The sequence below is a fragment of the Macaca fascicularis genome, chromosome 1 (assembly GCF_037993035.2).
Source record: "Macaca fascicularis isolate 582-1 chromosome 1, T2T-MFA8v1.1".
Lineage (NCBI taxonomy): Eukaryota > Metazoa > Chordata > Mammalia > Primates > Cercopithecidae > Macaca > Macaca fascicularis.
The window spans coordinates 28,406,146-28,412,836 of NC_088375.1; the positions used below are offsets into that span (position 1 = coordinate 28,406,146).

At 37.3% G+C, this 6,691-nt stretch overlaps 1 long non-coding RNA gene across 1 annotated transcript; it reads left to right on the top strand.

Moving 5' to 3' along the window:
- The first annotated feature begins 618 nt into the window (after positions 1 to 618).
- On the top strand, positions 619 to 6,229 carry LOC135968519 (uncharacterized). Its single transcript, XR_010583375.1, has 2 exons — positions 619 to 706; positions 6,036 to 6,229. It is a non-coding gene; the product is annotated as an uncharacterized lncRNA (long non-coding RNA).
- The last annotated feature ends 462 nt before the right edge of the window (positions 6,230 to 6,691 follow it).

Sequence of the window (6,691 nt, forward strand, 5' to 3'; positions counted from 1 at the left end):
GCAAGAAACTTGCGTTATGAAAACCATTTGTAGATTACATTAGATGGAAAGTTAAGTCAACATATGAGATATTAGTAAGGCCATTACTGAGTTTTAGGGAAAGAATGAGGACCTTCCATGTTGGGGCTGTGGTCCTCAATACAACAGTGATGCTGGTGACTGATGAAGAATGTGTAGAAAAGACAGGAGTGATTTTGAGGATTGAGAGTTGGGTTGAGAAAATAATGAGAGATTAGAGACTGCCTAATTGAATCTTCATTCAGGAGTGATGTGGGTAATAATGCATGAAAATTTTAAACTTTCCAGTATCTGTGAAGGAGAAAGACTTAGTGCTTTTAGAGCAATAAATTCAAGTTAATAATTAGGATAAACCTTCTGACAGTGTTATTTGTTTTACTTGGGAGAGAAACTGCTCCTGAAATGGAGAAATAGAGAAAGTTAAGCCAAATACCAGCTAAGTGAAGTTTTAAAATAGGGTAGGATTGTGGTGTCTAAGGCACCATCTGTTGGCAGTTATCTGACTACAAAACCTGAGTTCATGGTTGGCCTGATTTTTGTATGAATCCCTTGGCATTTTGATGTTTAGAAGAAGTAAAGTAACTGCACAACATCCCCTCTGACTGAGGCCACATCAGTAAAAAGGGAAGCATAGTCTCTTCTCTGCCTCAAGGTCCTCAAGGGAGACACGAGTCAGGAATGAATGTAGGTGAGTAGAAAGAAGGGATAAGGGAAGAATAGCATAAGGCCTTTGGTTGCTTGTGCTTTGGGGCAATATTTTTGTGGTCACTTTCGTTCAGTACCTGGATCTCTGAATTTCATGGGAATGATGGGGGCCTCTTGTTAGTACCTTATGTTTACATCTGTTTGTCAGGTGGCACTTCTAAGTAACAGTAGACAGGTTTCTAGTATTTCTTGGATTTATTTGTTTCTAGTGGTAGTTTCAAAGGTTCTAAGATCAAGCCCTTAGAGTCACTCAAATTTTGAATCCACTCCTGTGTTTGTAGCATCTTGGTTGTTTTCTTGATTTCTTGTGTGTAATAATCTTGGGTGACCAGTATTTCCTGGCCTAGAATGATATTTTTCTTACCTTCTCTTGGGATCTTTAGGAGGACAGACCTTTAATTCCTTCTTTGTATTATCTAGGCCCAACTATTGAGCATTTCTATAACAATCTCATATGGCTTCTCTGCAGCCATGCAAACCACATTAAAGACAGCCTAGGTTTACAACAGTACCCAGAGTGGGAAGTACCTATACCAAGAGTGACAAGGGCTTTGGGGAAGCTAAGGAATAGGAGACATATAGTTTTATGGTGTAATGTAAGGAAAGAGATATACTAGTAATATAGAGATGAGTAAACAAGTTTTAAATAGACTATGTCTCTTTAAGACAACAAACATTTATTTTTTTGTTAATATATGCAAGTCCCCAGGCTAGAAATTCAGAGCATTTAAAGACAAATGAAATACAAATTAAAGAACTCAACATTTCATGGGTTGAGGGTGGGCATCAGACACATGACATTTGACGTAAACTGGGTAGTGATGTGATCCTGTTGTCTCAGACTATGGTAAAGGAGTGACAAGGCAACAAACGACAGGTCATGTTTTCAAGGTCACTTATCTTGGCACCTCTCACTTACACAGCTGCAACCCTCACCTATGAGAGAAATTAGGCTGTAGGTTTAAGTGAAAATTAACATTATTTAGGAAATGGTTCTTAAGGTGATCTCATTTTCTCCTCTCTCCCCTATATGCTTTTTCACTCATCTGATTTTGCCATCATATTCGTTAGAATGATTTATAAATGGCCATTTCCAGATTTTTCTTAGTTTTCATTAGTTTCAGTCTTAAATCATTCACAGACTCATGGGACTATATATTTCATCATTATTTCTGCCTTAATATGTCCCAAGCAGAATTTACCTTCATCCCTGATGGTACCCACCTCTTCTAAGTTTCATGACTCTAGCCTTCACACTGTCACAGAATCAGGTGTCTGTCACCCAGGTTCCACATTCTTTTATTATCTTTAATCCTTTCTCCCCTTTACTTTGTATATCTGAGTGCCAATAAGTGTCAACTACTATATTTGTCTAACAAATCATCATTCTTCTTCAAATTATCATTAACTTTCCCTTTGCCTACTGAAATTACCTTTCTTTTCTTTTTTTTTTTTTAAACGGAGTCTCGCTCTGTCGCCCAGGCTGGAGTGCAGTGGCGCGATCTCTGCTCACTGCAAGCTCTGCCTCCCGGGTTCCCGCCATTCTCCTGCCTCAGCCTCCCGAGCAGCTGGGACTACAGGCGCCCGCCACCTCGCCCGGCTAGTTTTTTGTATTTTTCAGTAGAAACGGGGTTTCACTGTGTTAGCCAGGATGGTCTCAATCTCCTGACCTCGTGATCCGCCCACCTCGACCTCCCAAAGTGCTGGGATTACAGGTGTGAGCCACAGGTGTGAGCCACCGCGCCCGGCCGAAATTACCTTTCTTTTATCCATCTATAATTTATTCTACACACATCAGCCAGAGTAATCTTTTAAAAATGCCAGTAATATCTGGGCATTGCCCAATGTCCAATGCCATCCCATCACATTTAGAATAATTTTTACTTCAGTGTAGAAGCACCTATATGATATAGCCCCCTTCTAAATCTCCAACTCCATTTCACCTTGTTTCTTGCTCACTGCATTCAAATCCACATTGCCCTTCTTTCTGTTCCACTACCACACTAAAATTGTTTCCTGTTAGGGCCTTTGCATTAGCTGTTCCCTCTAGTTGTGATGCTTGCCCACATCCTTTCTTGACTGGCTTCTTCTGCCATTCAGGTCTCAGCTGAAATATCTATCAACTGCTCAGAGAAAGCTTCAGTGAAAATCCTCTTCCCCTCAGTTTTTCTGTATAACAATGGCCCTTGGTAGCATTCATTGATCGCTGGTTTATTCTTTATTTGTATATGCTCTGTTAGTGCTTTGGGCTTATCTGTTATCTATGTATCTAAACTAGCCTATCTATCTATCTATCTATCTATCTATCTATCTATCTATCTATCTATCTATCTAGATATAAAGGCTGCTTGAGCCTTCTAAAGTGTCTGGAACAAACATCAACACAGAACCAAACATAGCACTTACACTGAGAATACAGAAATTTATGAGATAAGCTGTTGCTATTAGAAATGCACCTGTTATCAATTTAACATTGTTGGCTGGTCTGTAAGCCCATGCAACCAATTGTTCCCTCTCAGACTTCTTTCTATAATTTTAACAGACTTTTCCCTTTGAATTTACATCTTTGGAAACATAATATCATGGGTGTGTTTTACCATACTCAAGGAACTGTTCTGTCTTTTCAAGTCAGCTTCATGTAGATCTGATGCCATCATTCTGTCATTTTTGTGTATCACCTTCAGTGTTGAATTATGAAACTGCTTTGCTTATTATTGTTGTATGTGTTTCAGTCCTGTGTTAAATAGGCAATTAATATTCTATATTACATTAATCTAAATTCACCATATTACTCAACATGGACTAAGCATCTGACACATTTTTTTCAGGTTGTTTCTTCAACATGATCTCTCTATAATGATAATGGTCTCTAAATATGATATTAGGAAAATGGTATTTTGTTTCTTCATCTGTTGTTTTCTTTCCAAAAATAGGAAAGAAAAAGAAAGTCTGCCTTCAGGAAAACTTTCACTTATAGCTTTTACCAAAAGAGAATAAGCAACTGATTGCAGAGAACAAGACTGATGGTTTTATTTTACTTCCCAGCAATAAACAGAGTGAAAATGATAATTATGAACATTTTAAAGTTTTTTGAAAGGAAAATGTGTCTTAAATTAATTTTTTGCTTTATATATTTCTTTAGAGTAAAGAGGGCTGAAATTTAATCATCTTCCATTTTCAGTATACTCTGAATAGCATAAATCCTACCAAGCTTTTAGTTCATTTCTTTGAGGAAACTCTCTTCTTTACATTTCATTTCCTGAGCCCTGCTTGGCAGTCCAATTTGGTGCTATCCTGAGTGCCGTTTCAAAATTGGTCTAATTGCAAATGTTGGAGACCATTTAAACTGTGGAAACTTATTACCCATTAAATGTTTTTGTTCATAAAAAGAAGATATATTGAATGCAATTTACCTACTATACTCAAATATATACTTAATATTATACCTAATATGTTTAAATAAAATAATAAATTAACAATTTATTATTTGTTACTCATAAAAACAATTGTCGTTTAGTGAGGAACTATTACTCTTTAGGGCCAAGGCTAAAAACTATACTGACACTTAAGAATAATACGGTGTAGTTATTATTACCTCGATTTTGTACATGGGAAACTGAGGCTTAAAGAGTTTAAGAAAGATGTCCAAGTGGCAGAAGTAGAATTCAAATAGGGTTCTTCGTGGCTACAATACCTCTGCCCTTAATTTCCTTGCACACCATTTTTATTGATGCTGTGGTCAAGCAGACTTATATTCAGATCCTGCTCTGCTTTTACCATAGTCAGTTGCAGAATCTTGAATGATTGGCTGGTTCCACTGGAACTGGTAGACAGATTGGCAGGCGATCTCCTAGGATGATTTCTAGCCTTTTGTTTATGGTTTGTTGAAAAGAAAAATGGTATTTTAAGTCACACGATCTGGATTTAAATCCTAGGTCTAGGAATCCCTTGGGCAAGTTGCTTAATGGGTTTGAGCCTTAGTCTTCTTGCCTATAGATTTGACAGTATTCATATTTTCCTTCAGGCATTATGTTATATAAATTTGTATTGGGTTAGAGGATATCTTAACTCAAATCCAAATGGTAGTCCAAAACGATTGGCAAGTTGATGGGAGGGTTCTACCAGAAACCTATTTGCACAGGTGCTTTGGAATCTTCTGGTATGTCTGGAGAAACGATGAGATAACCTGAACATATGTCTTTTCAGGGGAATAAGAAGTCTTTAGGAAGAAAATTCATGCTCAGAAAAGAAGGAGCCAGTGGTAATAAATTTGACCAACTAATAAAAACTTAATTTTTGGATAAAAGTAAAAATTAAAAATAGAATTTGGTGTTAATCATGGAAGACAGAAATTGTCTTCCAACTTAGTTTCCACTGAAATTAAGATCAAATCCTAAGTAGAGCATAAAGACTGAAAGAGCTATTCATTAAATTATTTGTAGAGCTTTGTGGCACAAGAAAAAGCTGCTTTGGGATTCCTTTGATGGAGGAAGGCACAAAAAAAGAATCTCCCTTAATTAGCCACAGGCCACTTCACAGATTTAGAAACTCAGGGCATTTGAGAACTGGAGACAAAGGTCTAGGAAGCACCAGTGGCATCAGAAGAATATTTTTCAGAAGAGTAACTGGTCTGGGTGAGGCCTGAATGTCCCGCATTACCATCAATGCATGGTGGATGTGACTGCACACCAAAGATGCCCTGCTGGGCTGTGCCTGGCAGCAGAGGATTTGCTCACAATGACATTTGTGACATTATCTGGGTCCAATAAAGAAAACATCTAAGAGATATTTTAGATGATGCTGAGGCTCTATGAGAGCAGTCAGGAACAAAACACAAAAGTCAGTGTAATCATTGTTATTATTGATCAACATACACTGGCAAGATCTGCGGAGATGGGTTTAAGGATAATACATGAGAAAAATTATACTGTAAAGTGTTATTCTTAGTTTTCTCCCACTCTTGGCCCCCCTACTGCTACACTGGAAATTCTCAAGGCATTCTTGTGTTTCATAAATAAGGTCAAATATCACACCAAAACTACACTGAAGAGTGTTAAAAGATACTTTTCAAAAAAATTAAAATGATCACTCTTATACAAATGAGTATGTGTCTAAGATTGCATTCAGTTCATTAATTATGAGGGAATAGGATGATGGCATGGTGCTATGGACTGAATTGTGATCTTCAAAAATGGAAGTCATTACCCCCAGTAGTATCTCAGAATGTAGCTGTATTTGGAGATAAGAGGTAATTAAGTTAAAGTGAGGTCTTTAGGGTGAGCCCTAATTAGTCTAATTGGTATCCTTAAAAGGAGAAGAAATGTAGACATACAAGGATGCCATGGATGTGCACACACAGAGGGAAGACGACGTATGGACACAGCCAGAAGGCAGCCCTCTGCAAGTCGGGGAGACAGGCATCAGGAAAAACCAGCCCTGCCAACACCTTGATCTTGGACTTCAAGGCTCCCAAACTGTGAAAAATAAATTTTAGTTGTTTAAAGCACCCAGTTTATGGTATGTTATTATGATAGCCTTATCTAACTAGTAACTTAGTAGGTTCAAAGAGCATCTGAGAAGCTGGGAATTTATAGACAACTTAATGAAGGAATATTAGAACAAAATTTCTTGATTAGATACAAAGCTGGTAATGTCCTTCAGAAGAATAAACCATGATTTTGGGACTATATTTTCTGTTAGATAAAGTTAGCTCCATATCTATGAAACAAAAATCTATCAACACATAGCTTCACTTAAATCTGGAACTTTGAGTTCATAGTAAGTAGTGAGTCGAATAAAGTACATTCCCTAGATAACTAAATAATCTTTGGGGTACCTGTTAAACAATGCCTTTCTATATATTTAGAGAATACCTCACAAGTTTTAAACAATTTTTCAAAGCAAAAGAAATTTGTTTCTTCCTCTTAGTCTAAGAATAGCCACTCTAATCTACATCTACTGGTCAAGG